The sequence below is a fragment of the Vulpes vulpes genome, chromosome 6, assembly GCF_048418805.1.
Source record: "Vulpes vulpes isolate BD-2025 chromosome 6, VulVul3, whole genome shotgun sequence".
Lineage (NCBI taxonomy): Eukaryota > Metazoa > Chordata > Mammalia > Carnivora > Canidae > Vulpes > Vulpes vulpes.
Genome location: NC_132785.1, coordinates 117705142 through 117720646, shown reverse-complemented (window position 1 = coordinate 117720646; position 15505 = coordinate 117705142). Strand labels below are relative to the sequence as shown.

The 15505-nt window shown below is 43.8% G+C and overlaps 1 protein-coding gene across 3 annotated transcripts in view; it reads right to left on the bottom strand.

The window, feature by feature from the left end:
* Positions 1 to 15505, bottom strand: part of FLRT2 (fibronectin leucine rich transmembrane protein 2) — a 99048-nt gene that overhangs the window by 81075 nt on the left and 2468 nt on the right. The window contains exon 1 of one of the 3 annotated variants that reach the window (XM_026012500.2): positions 14290 to 15101. The exons of the other annotated variants lie outside the window; for them this stretch is intronic. The gene's annotated coding sequence lies outside the window, so the exon portion shown is untranslated. Of the gene's footprint in view, positions 1 to 14289; positions 15102 to 15505 lie in introns of those variants that run through there. 3 annotated transcript variants of the gene reach the window in all.

Sequence of the window (15505 nt, the reverse complement as noted above, 5' to 3'; positions counted from 1 at the left end):
CTAGCACACCACTAATTTTGGCTATCAAGCCTCAGTTATAAGAATCCAATTCAACATAATCAAGTTCTAATGCCTCTGATTATGTCTATTTGCTCTTGCCTAGAGGGCTGGAAAGACGACAGGTTTTACAAATATAAACAAAGGGTTCATGATGCTGTTGGAATGTCCTACCTTCCTGTTTTCAAAGCAAGAGTGCACTGCTTTGACAAAGAATTCCACAGGCAGAACAAAGGGAGCCTATCCCATTAAATACTTTTAAAACTCAAATATGTAAGAGTTATCTGTGCAAACTTTGCTGATATCAATTTGCCTCATATTTAAAATCTGCTGCAAAGCAGTACAGATAGAAGGAGACACAGACTTGTGCTGTCTGGGAATTTCACAGAGGTGGATTGGGGTCAGATACCTGAGCTCAGTTTAGCACCTCAAACATTTATTGGGCATGATTTTTGCCCTAGATGAGCTCACAGATAGTGGAGACAAAGCACTCGGTGAAATTTCGTACCACAATAAGACTACTACAAAGACAAAAGTCAAGACATACTCTAAATGTAGCTCAGAAGAGAAGATAAACTTACTTTGGGAAGATTAAGGAAAGCTGCAGAAAGAACAGCCCTGAGTAGTGAGCTAAGAAGTTCAGACTTGACCTTGGAAGCAATGGAAAGTAACGTCATCAGTACTGGAAGGAGAGAGAGTAAGGTGACTGCGGTGTGCCAAGTCAGGGGAGGAAAGACATACACGGGCCACAGTCGAACCAAAGTGCAAGGTAAGAAGGACAGGATTTTGAAAAGATGCATAAAGCCAGAGACAGAATACTTGAAAATGAATGAGAGGGAGTAATCAAATATGGCTCAAAATAGCAGTTCTAGACAACATGGCTTGTGTGCTAAGGAAATATGATTTACATTTTTTGTTGGGATTTGTTGCAATCAGTTCACACTGACACACACCCCACACTGAAGTCCAGCAGAAAATCCAATCAGCTCATAACTCCGAGTGGAGAGGGAAGAGGGACACGGGGTCATAGGCTGATGTGTTACAGATGCATGTGGTCCGGACAAACCAGGCAGTCATTCCTGATAGGAGCGACACGAGCATGTTGACATTTCGTTCACATGGCCTGATAGCAACTTCTCAGTTGGATAGCAAACGTTTGGTTCTACCCAATTCAGCCAAATTCAAACTATCACAGATAGAAACGTCACAGAATTCCCTGAAGGGCCAAACAGAGCTGGTGTTTGCATGTGGTCATGGAGTTGGCTGGCCATAGCGCCGTCCACCAAACTGCTTCCACTCCTGGGCAGAGCCTGCTTTCACAACTCCATCAATGAGCTCATCTAGAATGACTCAAGAATGCCACCCACCCACAGTTGCCTCATGACAGATAGTGGGCATATAGGGACAGAAGAACACAGAAACACTGATAGCCCGTTCTAGCTGTCTAAAGGGAAACAGAGAATCAGGGAGTGGGAAATGAGGAATTAAGGCAACATGGATAATATTCACATGGAATGAGGAAGGACAGATGTTTGGAAGGTCTTCACTGCAATCCCTGAATTCGTAAAACACAACTTTGCTATATGCAGATAGGAGCGCATTGGTACAAAGGGCACAAAGAGAGGGATGGCAAAGGAAAAAAAAAAGGAGTAATTGCCAACAGGGTGAAGACTTTCAAACATATCTATGCTTCTTTTCAAACCATCAGTGTAGAACAGCCTTTTCCAGCCCATCTCTGGGTCATTCTTCTTCCCCAATAAAATCTACTGCCCGAACAATTACATAGATCTGGAAAAGGAGAGAATCTGACCTATTTATAACACAGTCAATTCTCCATTATCCCCAGGCTCTCTCAGAGGCCACTAGCTTTACGCTATTACCTGCCCTCTGGTCATTCCACTGTCCATTATCACCTCCACAGGGAAAAAGAGGTGAACCTCAAATCAATTCATTTAACTATTTATTAGTAGTGCTGGTAAAGGAAAGAATGGAGAGTGTTCTCTGCCATACACGTACCTCACAATCTGGCACTTATCTACAGACTTGCATTAGTACAGAAAATAGGATCTCAGTTGTCATTCTTTATTTTCAAAGTAGTGATTCTTCCCTCTTCCCATTTTACAGAAATACTTTGAGAGACCCAAGAAACTTTTTCACTCAAAAATGGCAAAGAGAAAATAATAACTTCTTACTTAGGGATCTTCAGAAAAAAAACAATCTAAATCAAAATGCTGCATCACAGATTATCTACTGGACAAGAGCAATCACCTCTGAATTCAGTTTTCAAGGCATGGAAACATAAATGTCAAGTTGATTTTGGACATCACCCAGTGCTCACCTCTCCTGTAAAGATAATTAATAGCTACAAAATAAGCTAAGCAACCTGAGGCAATTCTCTCTGCTTTTCTCTGTATGTACAATTGGATTATGAGCAGTATTACTAAACAGAATCCACCTTATAGGTTTTTATGAAGATTTAAATGTGTAAATATATATAAATTGTATAAGCAGAACTCTAAGTAAATCTTATCTATGACCCACACCTTTATTTATTGTTTACTACTACTATTATTATTGTCATCATTATTACTGCTAACCCCCTAGATGAGAACATGGCTTTGCTGATTCTCAGTGTGATTCAAGAATAAGGAGAGAACACTGTTTCTAAACAGTCCCACAAATTAACATTGTAAGATCTTCTGGGTAGTGTTCTAAGCCTCTTATATTAAAGCAGAGTGGCTTATCAAAAATCATCTCAGGTATCATTTCATGCATCTCCTATTGGTATTGAAAGTGTTGCCAGCATATAGACAGCCCAGAGGCAATCAAGGGGTAAGGTAGGAGCATATCAAAATACACTCCACCATCTTCGACCTACTTAGCCACTGGAAATTTTGCTGAAATTTTGCATACATCCAGCCCACAGGCATGAAGTCATCCCTGTCCATCCATTGATAATTCACCATGAAAGTAGCAAAGTATTGTTAGTATCATCTTTGGCCAAGAAGAAGGACGAAGGTCCAACTTTTGTCACCATCATGGCCATACAAAACCACCTAAGTTTAGAAGTCATTGTACCCTCCAAATACTCTTCAGTGCTCATATCAGGAAGACTAAGGTGGATCCTACTTTGTGAAGACAGAGGGATTAAGGACTTCTGATTTCTAGTCTTCTTGTCTTCTCTCTGGAGAGCCCTGGCTCCTCAGATATCTCCATCAGGAAATAATGTGCCTGAGATAAAATGAACAGCATAAAGGCAAAGGGAAGAAAAAAAAAACTGAAAGAAAGTGCAAACGCACAAAATTTTCACACGTTCTTTGCTTTGCCCTCTTTAATTATACCAAGAAAGATACAGAGTTAATGCTATGAGTTAAATGTCTCCTTCTATGGTTAACCATATCTGAGTGCACATCTACTTAAGTGATGGTTCCACTCAGTGCCAGAAGATTTATCATCAAGTGGAATGATTTCTTCTCTAAACAGATCTTCCTGTTTGGCAACTGAATTGCCTCATGTGTGGTTTGGAGTGCTTGATGCTGATCAAAATTGGGTTAACCAGCAGGCACTGACCTGACAAGCCTGCTTAGAGGAAGGTAGAAAGGTGGTGGTTGTATTTTCCCCCCATTGGGCAACCAATCTATAGGAATGAAAACACACTTCTGAGGAAGGAGTGCCTATCACTAGATTATGAATCTTATTGTCTTCAGGATTGGCCAACCCAATTATGCATCTATTCATTCAATTACATTTGTGCAGAAGCCAGTACACCTGCCATTACTGTCAACCCAAGGGAGATGGAATGAATAAGCCACGGGTCTTAGAATCCAGTGAAAAGACAGACATTAAAATAGACATATTATAGGACAACATGAGCAGAGAAATAACAAAGGTACAAACAAAATGCTGTAGAAGCCCAGAGAAAGGAGTGAGTAATTTTCATTGGGAGAGAAGGTGACATTCGTGCGGGTCTTAAAGGAAAAGAGTTGGCCAAATGGAGAGTGAGAGGTTATATTCTGCAAAAAGGATAAGCAGCTAAGCATCAAGAGGCCATGCCTTGTCATGAATGTGGGTGCAGGAGATGGGTGCTTTGAGAACGAGGCTTGAGTGATGGTTTGAGACCCAGACGGTCATGGATCTCACATGTCGCGATGACATGTTTGGATGGGCATAATCCAGAGGCACAGGGAATCTGAGTGGTATGACTACGGTAGTATAATTCGGTTTGTAGCAGAGGAATTGTGAATAGTTTGAAGGACACAGATGCATGGTGGCAGCATCACACAGGAGACCGTGGCTACCAAGAGAGAAGCCAGCCCTGATGTCTGGCCTCTCGGAAGATTCTTTACGAGAACAGCTGGGTTAAAGGAAGCAACATTTCCTGTGACAAAATACACAGAAAAAAATTATGTCAGAAATTCATGAATGACTATACATGAGATGATTATAAAACTACAGAGTCTCTGGGTCAGAAAAACTTCTAAAAATTATGGAGGTCAGTAAACTCCAGTCCTGGGAGGTTTTGTGCATCCATATTTCCCAGGCTTCATCACGGGCTTAAGGAATCAGAACCTCTCAGCCTAGGGCCCAGGAACTTGGATTTTTAACCAACGTCTCCAGTTAATTTAGGCGGGTGAGTCAAGTTTGGAAAAAGGTGTCTCTAGGTCGACCCATCAGATGTCTTGATGCTCAAGGATGTGGTCTTCATTGAAAGAATATCCCAAATGCCAAAACAGCATGGTGCTTGGCACATGGTAAGGATTCAACTTTTGTCAAATCCTTGGTTACCAGCGTGTGACTAGAATGGATGTCTGTCGTGCATTCCTTCGGGACTCAGAGATTATTAGACTTGAGTTTTAAATTCCACTGCTGTCAGCACTCTTGGACTTGTTCCTTACCTATTTGAGCAAAAGAATTTTTTAAAAAACTATTTTCCAAAGAATTTTAATCTCTCTTACATGCTCTAAAGTAGCAAAACAAAGTCTTACTGTTTTACGCTGGGTGGAATGTTGGTTCGGAAGCTACTTACTGAGATGCTAACACTTTACAAAATATACTCTAGTGCCTGCTTCTCTCTGCTCCCATTTGGTTAATTATATGTATATATATTACATTATCTATTACGTGATCTTACCAGGAAAACCTGTCTGTGTTTCTGGACTTGGAGTCTGGGACATGCCTAACATCTTATTAAATATAACTGCGTAATAGCAAAAAAATGTACAGATTCATAGTGGAAAGCAAAACCTATATTTTAATAGTTGAGTAGAAAGCAAAGGAAAAAAAATTATACTACGTATTCAACCAATTACAATGATAAAGGAAAAATAATTCCAGCACTGTGTATTTTGACCAATGCCTTTGAGAGCTGCATTTGTTCAGAGTATCTTCCATAGAAGTAGTTAGAAATCCTTTTACTTAAATTCACTGAAAGTTACTTCCTAAAAGAAGTATTTCCAGGGCACCTGGGTGGCTCCGTGATTGAGTGTCTGCCTTTGGCTCATGTGGAGATCCCAGGGTCCTGGGGAGCCTGCTTCTCTCTTCTCTGACTCTCTCTCTCTCTGTGTGTCTCTCACGAATAAATAAATAAATAAAATCTAAAAAAAAGAAGTATTTCCACATTAAACTGATAATCCAGTAGCATCATTCTGATTCAGACATGGAGCATTGTACCAGCAAGGTACAATCATTCCCTAATGCAAACTAAGTGCTATATAAACATGACAATAATTTACATGTTCATCTCCTACAGTAAAATACGTGCGTGACCCTGCCAAGAGTCATGTGTGAGATGAACTGCGTGAAACTAGTATTTAAAATTCATTCTGATAAAAATCTCTGTGCACAGGCAAAGACAGTGATAACCACAGTGCACCTGTCATAGTGTAGACACAGCACTCGTTGCAAGCTGCAGGCATTGGTCGCCCATGGAAAGGGGCACAGGGGTGAACAGGATTGTGTGCAGAAGCACTCCTACACCGTCAGAGCCTATGCTTTCAATGAACAACAACAATGACAACAACGACAGCAAACCACAATTTAGACAGGGCCCGGCTGACACCGCTTTCTGCTTCCCCAAACTGAGTGAGTCCTCTTTTCTGTTCTCCCTCCCTTTTCCATCTCCTATCACCCCAGCAGCCTGCTCTATATACTACCAGCTCTGAGCTCATTCTGCCACCGTATGAAGTGCTTATTTCCTTTGCTGTCCTTTTCATGCTCTGTTACATGCATAAATACCAACATTTTCTTTAGCAGAAGAGGCTATACCCTGTTAGTGAAGAGGTTCAAGGGGTCCAAAGCCTTTTTTGGGGATTCCAGAGAAATGGCAAAGGTGTTTGCTGAAGGGGAAAGTAACATCGTGGAATCATTATCATTTCGGAGAGAGAAGGATCCGCGGTCAGCATTTATTAAGCCTCTACTGTATACCAGACAGGCAGACATTTTAGGCTAGACACAAAGATTAAAAGACATTTAAAGATGTGTCGAAATTTACCAAATTAACAAGTGACACAGCCAGCATGAGAACCTGAGACGAAGTCTCTCCAAACATAAAACTTTCTTCCTTAACACGATGTATTCCCAGCACACTTATCAGGATTGACCGTCCTCCGTCATGTACAAACCAAATGCAGTTAGGTTTGGCATCTCCCTCTCTCCTTCTCAGCCTAGACAGCCCCAGAAAAGATCCCAGAAAGATCCCAGGATCTAGACAGATCCCAGGTGGAGGGATCCTGCATTGTCTCTCCAGTCTCCCTCTGTGCCTGGCATACAGTAAGCGTTAAAAATCACCTCTTGGATGAATGGAAAAGCTTACTTTATCATCTGGTGTGTACCCTCTGCCTCGAAAAGAATCATGTCTCCTTCATGAGTTCCAAGCCATTCACACAAAAATAAATTCCCCCTTTGCATTTTGTTCTTTTCTTTATTCAGAATTTCCTTAGGACCTATCTGGAAAAGAAAATGTCCAATTAAAAATAACTTGGGCTATCTCATCCTTCTATTCTGTTAGGAACATATGGGCTAAATTAGCACCACCAAGCTTAGGAATAGAATAAGTACCCCCTCCCGTGGTATCCAAGACTTAGATTTGTTTGTGCGTTTCTGACTCCCCACACATATACCTCCAAACTCTTCTTGTTTTATTAGCAGAACTCTTCAGAGCAGTATGTTTCAGGCAAGCATTTTTCTTCTTCAAGTATTATTACTGTATCATTCAGCACTGCCAGGATAAAAAGCACTCAGATTAATTTTGCCAAACTACAAAAGTAATTTGTCACGCAAAAATAGAGTTATGTGGCCAGGTACTTTACAATGTATTGCAAAAATTCTCATCAACTTAAAAAAGGGGCGGGGGGGGGGGCAAGTGTCAGAACTTTGGCAAATAGTAAGTCAGAAATGGAAAAGAATGCTATTAGATACACGTGGTCATACATCCAAATAACGGATAAAAACATTCCTTCTGATCAAGAATCACAACCTAATCATACATTTTATAAATACACTTCACATACGCATGTGTTTTCTGCAAGCTTCATTTAAGCAACCATAAAATGATTAAAAATTAACCTTTACAAAGACCTACATGTATACAAATCAGGAAAGTAAAATAAACATGCTCACTCTTGGAACATTTAAAATTAAAACCACCTCAGATTGGACAATTAGAAAAATGCAACTGAACAAAGTATGGAAAAATAAGTTGTAAAATATGGCCCCACAAGGGTTTTGTGATACTAACAATGTCAAAATAAGGCCAAGCTTTGGGGTATGTCGGTTTTATAATAAATCAAGGCTTTCCATTCATTAAGAATGAGCTCCGGAGGTCTCCCACACTAAAAAGGCAGTTTTTTGCACCAGCCCGCCTCATGTTGCAAAACCAACGTTTTAAACATCATCCTATATTCTATTAAGGGCTTGTGTTTTTGTGAAAGGTAACTTGGATGGCTAGAGTATAAACCCAGCCAAAAAGAGAAACAATCTTACTGCAGGGAATGTGGATGGTTTCTCCTCAAAAGAGCCCCAGTGGAATCCATTTGTGATAAATTCAGTTTCCAACATCAAGCCAATCTGTCAAGGATGGAAAGTCTGGCCCCTGCACAGATCTCACCCTAATTACTCTTGATCCTTGAAAAAAATACCTTCATCAAAACAGAGCAAACTCACAAAGGAAGACAAGGCACCATGAAATGGATGGAAGAAATGATGTAGAGGGCCACCAGACACTTTACTGCTTGGCTGATACCCCACTGTATTCACAAAAGCCAAAGTTCCTGGAGGCCAGGCCACTCTCTCTGTCTTAGTACAAGACTTAAAACTATCCTGGCATATGACAGTCCTGCAGGGATAAATTTTATCAATCTGAATAATGCATCTTTATAGGAATATAACACTGTATGATTATCAAGGTATTTTCCCACACATTAATCTCTTCTTACCCTGCAACGACCCTGTTGAACCCTGCAGAAAGGAAATTAAGTCTCTGGGAGATTAAGTAATTTGTCCAAGGTCAGAAATGTACAAAGGAGTGTGCTGACATGAGAATGCAAGTTTTCTCTATATAAACACATATTTTCTTTCTTCCAAAACAACCTCCCTACTGCTCACTCCCCACTACAGTTTAGGTCCCAAATCACAAGGCCTACATCAGAAAATTATACTCATCCATAAGAGGAAAACTTGTATCTACTATAATGATGGGGGGATAATGAAATGCTATTTTTTTTTTACGACTACATAGTTATGTAATTGAAATAATTGTTACTCTCTCAATAAAAAAAAAATCCAACTGATCATTTCAGGTGGGTTGGTAAAAGAAGAAACTTATAAACTGTACCTGGAGAATACATCTAGGTGACTAAGCATAATATTCATAATTTTGTGCAAAGCCAAGTGGTCTCAAGGAGAACTTCTCAAGCAAAAGCCATAGGTAGCCTTCAACTTGTTTGGCTCCAGTTATTATTATTGTTTTCCAGTTATTTATCCAATGAGAGGCTAGGCTAATAAGCTTTCTCAGACCAACTCACAAAGGTGGTTGTGAGCAATAAAACCCTGCATATGATAACTGGGAAAGGCAAGAGAGATAGGCCTAGTAAGGCTGGGTATGGATCAGTTTCATCCTTCAGGGACTAAAGAGAATTTCCTGGAACCTCCAGGGAGTAGAACCATCCATTCTACTCCCATTGCCTTCAATTCCTCTTTAGCTATGAGGGATATCAGAATTCCCTGCATTATTTCCTTCTTCAAAATATTTCAGTCCAAGTTCTGGAGCAAAGGGGGAGAGGAACTATCACAGAGGCTATTTTGACACTGGATTTTCATGAAAAGTGATGCCCATAGGCAGCTGGGGCTGAGAGTGACACCAGCACATGGACCTATTTCGGGATTGATATGAGTCTAATGTTTTCCATTCAGCTCATGACCTCTGTTGACTTCAAGGGACACTATATTTGTGAACAGACTTTGGGAGCCACTGTTCTTTCACTCTCTGTGGAAGAGGGTTTCAATATTCCAAGGACCTCATAGCATCTATGAACTGTGAGAGCTGATGCTTTTTGGTGGGTTTAAATCCAAAAGCCCTCAGGTTCTTAAAAGGTTCAGATGGAAGATGCTTTTATCTGTGTCTTGAAAGCTCTAATAAAAAGAACTGAAATATAACACATGACCCGTGAACTGAGGGGGACAGGGGACCTTTTGCCAAGTTCCCTGCACATTCCCTTAAAAGCAACCTGGGAAGAAAGTGAGAAAAACTGCTCAGCTCTAATGAGCACCTAATGGGTACGAGCACCAGAGATTTATTTTTGTGAATGCTTCAAAAAATGGCTGAGGTCTTTAACCACTAAACTGCCGGAAAATGTGTGGCCTTATTAGGCATCAGCAGAATAACTGACCAGTGTTTGAGGATCATGAATGTGGCCTTTTGACTTCCCAAAGTACACAAGGATATTTTCTTTTGACTTTCCCTTATTACAGATCCATAAAAACGACACTGCTTTGTTCAGGAGACTCGGGACACATGGTGCTGCATGCTTCTGCAGAAACACATCCCACATTAAATTAAGTTAGAGGTGGTATTTGAAAAATAAATAAATAACGGAGTTCCAATTCACTGCAAATGGTACAGGAGGCCAGTAAGTGGGAAGCCTACAAGAGAAGGACTTCTTTTAGAAAGATGTTTTACAGGACTTTTTCTGCATCATTAACTCTTCTGGAATCCTGAATATAGCATGATGAATTTCCCTAAAAAAAGTAGCTACTGTTTAATTTTGAATCACTTCAAAGAGCCTCAGTAGAAGGAATCAAAGAAAACCAAAAAGACCAGTAGATGTAAAATTCGCCAAGAAAAAAAAAACATGAAGGTTCTAACAGATTTTGACCATGTACTGAAAATACCTCTGATTATTTTGCTAATACAGTGTTTTACTGTTCCATGTGGCTGAAATAAGTCTCTGTATTCATCGGAACACAGGATATTTTTATTACAATATTTGTGTCATAGCTCTTTAAAAGGAAACGTATTTAAAATCTTGAAAAGAATCTCTGTCTTAAAATGGTTCTTGATGTGTAGGTGAGTGCATGTGTTTTACTACAAACAGATACTTAATTGGAGTTCGTATTGCTAAAAAGAGTAAAGAGATACAGGCAGTCTTAGTCCTGTCCCCAATACGTAGTTCTAGAAAAAAATACATAATTTTTAAAAAGCCAAGCAATTTGGAAGGTGGGGAAAGGAAAGAAAGTTGGCTGAGGTATTATAATGGTTGTTTAATCATCATCATCACCATCATCATCATCATCACTGGTCTTTAAAAATGGCTTTTACATAAAATCTTCCCAAGGGAAAAGAAAGAAAACCTCCTAAAAATTCCACATCCCTGAACACCACTACATCAAAAACCATCTGGAAAACGTCAGATAATGGTATCCACCCACCTAAGAAATTCAGTAAACTTTGTCTTCAATTACCGTTTAGAATAATCAACTCAAATTGAAATTTCAATTTGAAAACCCTCAGAAGACAAAGCTGGGATTAGGAATCAGATTTTAAAAGTCTCCTTAAAAGACCATCTGTTTATAGACACCCTTCTCACATCCCACCTCGTCCTTGATCTGTACCATAAGTTCACAGCAGAAGCACAGCTGAATTTAAAGACATACACACACGGCTACTATGAAGTCCAGTTATCACATGTATGTTCTGAGCTTGTCTCACGTTTCCCTTGTTATGTAAGCACTTAGGGGCAATAAAATTTCACTTACATCCAGCAGCATTGTGAGTCTAAAAACATTAGTCTATCTGACTGTACAATCCTTTTCCTGGCAGTGGGTAGCACTGGTATTTTATTTATATTGATCATATTGTCGATGCTCTATGGAATAACCATTTAGTAGCCTATTAGCCTGTAACGTTTTATTACTTGTTGTTAAATATCATTACCCATACTGAATTCCACATTAGAAAAATCAGGTTTGAAAATCTCAATATTCAGAAAGAACTACAGAGCTGTTGGGGTCCCCCCCCCCACTCACCACATAACCTGCAAACTGATGAGAAGAAAGAAAAACAATGAGTATCCACTTCTCACAGATAGAGGTCACTAATGGACTGAATTTGAATCACAGTGGCAGAAACCACAAAGTTATTAGAGTGATCTAGAGAAAAATGAACTTGAAATTAAAGTGAAAATACCTAAAGATGATGATTATTCAGAAAAGTCTGACCCGAATAGAAATAAAATTGTCACCTTGACCTTTTTTTAAATCTTCTGAACACTGAGAAAAACCAAGAGCCCCCCTGCCCTTTGCTGTTTGTTTGTCTATTTATTTAATTATTTATTTATTTTTCCTTCAGAAACTGCTGATCGCAGAAGCAGCAATTCTTCCTTTTAGGGTACGAGACTGAGGAGTCAAACTAGATCAGATATTCGCACTGAGTCTCTACAGAATAAGGCTTCTGGACATACATACTTGAGCCTTTCTTGAAACCACAGCTTCAAACTGGGATGATATAAGGTTGCTTCAGGGAGATATGTCTAAATCCTAAATCAAACTCTCCAGCAGGCCAGAATATAAATGTAACGGGCATCAGAGGAGGTTCAAATTAGATCCAGCCGGTCAAAGTCAAACTCGGATAAGATCACATCATCTGAAACCTAGCATATTGGGGAAAAATCATGACTGCCTAGGGGACCTCAAGGCAGCCCAGCATGGTGTCATTTGGGAATCTACTTTCTTCTGTTAAAAGCATCCCCTGGAATTTCTAAAACTGCAGTGAAACTACTGAAGTGTTAAGACATGGGCTTTAAAAAAAAAAAAAAAAAAGCATTCTTTCCATGCTAGGTTTGTAATAGGTTCTGCTACACAGCTAGCCCAATTCTTTCTACAGTTTCGTGTACCTACTGGCAGAGACATGGAATAATGCTCGAAATTTCATCTTCCAACCTCCTCCACTCAGATATTTGCAACTCAACATGACAGTATGGCGCTACACCTACACCGACACCAGCGATTATCACAGATTCTTAAATGGTTTAACCCTATCCTGTTTGGGGGTTTTGAGCAGGGGAGAAAGAAAAGTTGTATTTGTGGGAGCAATAACATCACAGGGAAATAAGCAACTTTTCTTCTATCATGGTGGCCTGTCGATCTTATATATCTTGGTGCATATGGTTTAGTGATTAAAAAAAAAAAAGTCCCGTTCTAACACTTTAGACACTGACCTAAAATTTTACATTCATACTGCAACAACCAAATACATCCCTGGACGAATGCCAACCTGCATTCTATTCCCTCAAAATGTTTGGGGGATCCTTTCATTGGAGACTTAGGAAGGTCATATCGCTTAAATCCACAGACAATAGGGGTTCCTATATGGAAGCTAGCCTACATATTAGCTTTTGGCTGGGGGAAGTTAGACATAATAAATTTAGCAATAAGCCTGTTCGAAAGGGGACATGCCCCAAAGCTCCCTGAAACCCTGTGTGATTTAAGAGCCTCCCAGCTGAGTGGGAAGCAATAGCTCCCATTTAGATAGGGCTTTGCATAGCAAATGCAGCATGTGAAGAAATCTAATCAGCACCTTGCACTCCTGCGCGAGCATTTACACGGATTTGTGCCTTGCACTTGATTAGCTTACTGCAAGCTTTACAAGAGATTCCCTCCACCGAAATTAATCAAAAGCTCTTGGAGAAGGCTTTCCATTTACTAGAGAAGTCAAGATGAGCTTCCAGGTGAATAAATAATGATCCTAATAATGATGACAGCAGCAGCAAACATTGAGCTGCCCTGAAACTGGGCTGGGGGACAGGGGACCGTGGAGAGTTAGGGCTGGAATCTCTCTGTAGCTCTCTGAGGGAAAAGCTGGAGCTATTTTCTTAGTTAGCCTAAGTAAGGCTGCTGTTAGGAAACGTGACCGTGTTCTCTCTCGGCTCCTCCTGGCCTCGAGTGCACGCACGCGACCACTCACTGCCCCACACACACCACGGGTGGAACATCAAGGAACACCTGGCCTCTCTCCAACACCACCAACCACCCCCTAACACACACACACGCACACACACACACACACACACAATCGCTGCAAATCCACGTCGCCCATGGCTAATGCATTTCATCTCATCCTGCAATAAAAAAAAAAATGTGACTTCTAAAGTTTTTATTTTATGACGCCAGAAGGTGAAAGGAAGGAGGGAGAAAGGGAAGGCTTTGGATGTCAAAGGCAGGAAAGGCAAAATTTTCCCTTTACTTGAAATTCTCTCTCTCTCTCACACACACACACACACATACACACACACACACATTCAGATTTGCTTTCCTGCACCACCTAAACGAGGTGGGCGAGTGGGAGTGAGTTCCTCTCATTTTTAAAAGATGCAAAATAAGGCTGAGAGAGAGAGAGAGAGAGAGAGGGTGAAGGTGAGGAGGTGAGGGTGGGAGTGAGTGAAATCCATGCATCACCCCCCCCACACACACACACACACCGAGGAACACTAAAGCCCCTGAATCCACATTCTCCGTTTCCAGCCCGCTACAGGAGGAGGCCCCAGCTGGGGCCCAGGGTTCTCCTCCATCCCCGCGGAGCCCCACCTCCCTGCCCAGCTGCCCGCCGAGAGCAGAGACGCCCCACGGGTCCCCCTGACCTGCCCGGAGAGCTCCGCGCGCCAGGTGCCCAGCCCCAGGATCTCCAACTTCGCCTCCCTCCCACTTTCGCTCGGAGCCGGCGAGCGGCTGGAAGGCGCCGCCAGGGCGCGGGAGCTCCGCGGCGGGGCTTGGAAGGGGCGGAGGGTTGGGGGCGCGCGTTACCTGCGGAGAGTCTCCAGGTCTCCTCCGGGCCCCGCTGGTCCTCTGGCTCAGCGCCGCGTCCTCCCCCAGATCCAAACTTTTGCCGGGTCCTCCGGGTGGCGGCGGCGGCGACGGTGGCGGCTGCCGGAGCCCGGGCTGCTCGCCCGCAGCGTGGAGGCGCGGGGGTGCGGAGGCCGGAGCCTCGGGGCGGCCGGAGCCCCTGCGCCCCGCTCGCCTAGCTCGCTCTCGCCGGTGTCGGCTACGGGGCCGCGGCATCGTCCCCCCCCGTCCTCCGCCACCGCCGCCTCCAGCGCTCGGGCATGCCACTCTCTCGGCTGCGGCCCCGCGGCCCCCGCCTGCCCGCCTCCCCTGCCTCCCCCTCCGCCTCCGCCTCCGCCTCCCCCTCCGCCGAGCCTCGAGTCCCGGGAGCAGCGGAGCGAGCGGGGAAGGCAGCGGAGAGAGAGAACCCGCAGCGCCGGGGCTCCCCAGGGGCGCAGGACCTCGAGGGGCGGCCGGAGAGGCCGGCGGGCGCGCCTGGGGCGCCGGGGGCGCTGCGGGGAGCCCGGAGCCGGGAGCCCGGAGCGGGGCTGCGCGGGGGCTGCGCTGGGGGTGCGCGGGGGCGGGCGCGGGGCTCGCTCCGAGGGCTGCGCCCGCCCGGCGTGGGTCCCGAGGCTGCTCCCACCTCACTGCTGCCGGGTCGGACGCGGCCGGGCTAATGTAGACGCCGCGGCCCCCACCGCCACCCCCACCCCCGCTGACACCCCCGGGAGATGTTTACAGTAATGAATCCGCGGGGTCCCCGGCGCGGCTCCCGCGCTCCTCCCCGCGCTCCGTCCCCCGCGCTCTGGCGCGCTCCCCAACTCGAGCCCTCTTTCTCTGTCCCCCTCCCTCCCTCCCTCCCTCTCGGAGTCCCTCCCACATTTCTGGTTTAAAGAATGCTTGGGAGGCGCGGCTGCAACCCTAAGCTTTCCAAGAGGCAAAGTCAGACTCCGGTTTTTAACCCTCTCGTCCCCGAGCGGCGTTGCCGAGGCCCGGGCCAGCGCCGCGGAGGCCACCCCGACCGCGCACGCCGCCCTCTGCAGCCGGCGCCACCCACCCCCGCTCTTAGGGCCCGCGCCGCCGCCGAGCGCTGAAAGTCGGTTTCCCCCCGCCCGCCGCGGCTCCGCAGCATCTATTACTTAGACCCCCGAGAAATGATCGAAACGCGCATTTTAGAGAGTCAAAATACAGCAAGTCT